Source organism: Penaeus vannamei, chromosome 13 (assembly GCF_042767895.1).
Source record: "Penaeus vannamei isolate JL-2024 chromosome 13, ASM4276789v1, whole genome shotgun sequence".
NCBI classification, from domain to species: Eukaryota; Metazoa; Arthropoda; class Malacostraca; order Decapoda; family Penaeidae; genus Penaeus; species Penaeus vannamei.
In genome coordinates this window covers 11,760,763-11,763,262 of record NC_091561.1, presented here as the reverse complement: position 1 = coordinate 11,763,262, position 2,500 = coordinate 11,760,763, and the positions used below count along the sequence as shown (strand labels likewise).

General features: G+C 38.4%; 1 protein-coding gene across 1 annotated transcript in view; it reads left to right on the top strand.

The window, feature by feature from the left end:
- LOC138863851 (tropomyosin beta chain-like) overlaps positions 1-2,500 on the top strand; it is a 31,043-nt gene that overhangs the window by 23,333 nt on the left and 5,210 nt on the right. The gene's annotated exons all lie outside the window — the stretch shown is intronic.

Genomic DNA, 2,500 nt, shown 5'->3' with positions numbered 1-2,500 from the left:
GTCTGGACACAACTCCTGCCCTATAAGAGGAACATTTATCGATATCATTTTTTTTTACTCACTAACCACGTAAGGTGTGCCTCTCTTCCACTGTTCCACTGGGTCTTATTGGAATGTGATCCAAAGCATGTTATGGAGGTACCATAATTTACAGCCGTAACTCATGTGGTCGTTCGGAATGTGCCATATATATATGTGTGTGTGTGTGTATGTATGTATGTATGTATGTAAATGTGTGTATGCATGTATTATATATATATATATATATATATATATATATATATATAATTTATAAATTTATGTATGCATACATGTATATATAAATATAAATATATATATATATATATATATATATATATATATATATATATACACACACACATGTATACATATATACATATATATCGTCTTTGGTGCCTTAGTAGGTGGAGGGAAAACCTTGCCTGGTGTACCGAGCAGTATGATTCCACGGCAATTGCTATAGTCCCAATGATCCCCTTTCCCTTTTAGACCGGGATGACTGTGCTCCTCAACAGGTTCAAGGGAATGGAACTAGACTGCCAGATGACAACCAGGATTTCAGGCAAGCCCTGTGCTTTTATCAGTTCAGGAGGGATATTCCATATGCCCACTATTCAGCTTGGAGACCGCCTTACTGACCTCAGTCAGGGTAGGAGGTTCCTCACTAATGGGTGGGTCCGGCACAGGGATTGCGACTCCACTAGCATCCAGACTAACTGCTGGAAGATACTATTCTAAATACTCAGTCAAACATTTTCATCTGAGGTGATCTGTCTATCCACTGAATGGATTGCAGTTATCTGCAAGGAGGGCTTGGTAGGCAAGACGAAGGTTATTTATTAGGAAATGGCCTTAACCTCCTCAGCAAGATTCCTGATGCACTGTTCCTTATCCCTTCTCATCAGTGTCTGAGCCCTGTGCGGCAAGGAACGGTTCAAATCACGACTGCCATATAGTTGAGCCAAGTGACATGCATCTGTAGCCTCCGAATGTCTTCAGCAAGATGAAATTCTGCCTAGTCCCCGGACGTTCACCAGTAGACTCCTGCACTGCATCGGTTTCATACTTACACGAATTCCAAAAGATGGTCCATCAGGTTTCCAAGCACTGTGTACCAATCAGAGACTGCTGCAGTGAGCCTTCTTGCACACTCATGCTCCCTCACTCTATCCAAGTAAAATACTCTGGAGTGGCCACTGGAAAGATGGTGGTTTTGAAGTGGACCTGTAGGGTTATTACAACTTACCACAGAACTCGGCGCTCCGGGACCCTACAGCTCTGAAGGACCCTCCGGCGAGTGCTAATAAGAATGTGGTCGATCTTATCGCTATACCAGGTTCAGTGATGCAAGTTTGAGTGCTGATACCGAGCCATAGGGTTTAATAGACCTCTTGTATCTAGCTCGATCACAGCCGGATACCACATTGAAGTTGCCCAGTACAATGCAAATGTCTCGCCATGGGCATTTGTCTGCCACAGATGTGAGTGTTATGTAGAAAGCCTCTTTCTCCTCGAGTTTACAAACATTGGGATATATACAACAGGAAGAGACAGAAAGCTGAAAGTATGCTTCAGTCCGAATGCCATATATATATATATATATATATATATATATATATACACATACATGCTTATATACATATATATGTTGAGATCATTATTTATTTGACATTTAAAAAGGTGCACTGTTTCTGATTTCAAGGATGCATATCCATCACTGAAACATTTGTTAACATATTTTCATAAATCTAAAGGCATATCAATATAGCAAAATTTAGTGTTATAAACAAATAAGAGTAAATTATAATACTCATTTATAAATTGTCAGACGAGTCCTGGCCTTCCTCTCAAACACAGGTAAGCTGGATGCTGGTATTTTAAATCATGTTTTACCCTGATATTAGAGATCACAATGCTTGATAAGTTTATTAATGTTAAATCCCTTTGTATCAATTTGACGAGTCCTGGCCTTCCTCCCAAACGCAGATAGGAGAAATGGAAAAAATGCAGCAAGAACAACACGCCATAATGCTTTATTTGAGAGAATATCTATTGTTTATTTCATTATTTTAGTGGTCCGTGGATAGAGCGACGGAAGTAGTCGCAGGTGACAGTTCCGGTAGTATTAATTAATAGTTTGAGAAGGAATTTATTTATTAGAGTGAAGAGTGAGAGACGGAAATCATAAAGTTTAAAAGAAGGGAAATAATTGGCTTATGTCCTAGGAAAAATCATGGAAAGCAGGGTGACAGACTGGTTGTGAGGGTCTCAATTTCGTCGTCTTGGTTTATTAATTTCCAATTAATAGGAAAAGGGAGGGTGTATAAAATTAACCTTAGATATGAATTGAATTATTTGTGAATATTGCTTATTTTAATTATTATGTGTATTGCTAAGATTTACAGAATGATATGCCATTTGTTCACTGTTTGTTTATTGAATGAAATATTAATTGTTAAAATGTTTCTATGTCGCAACA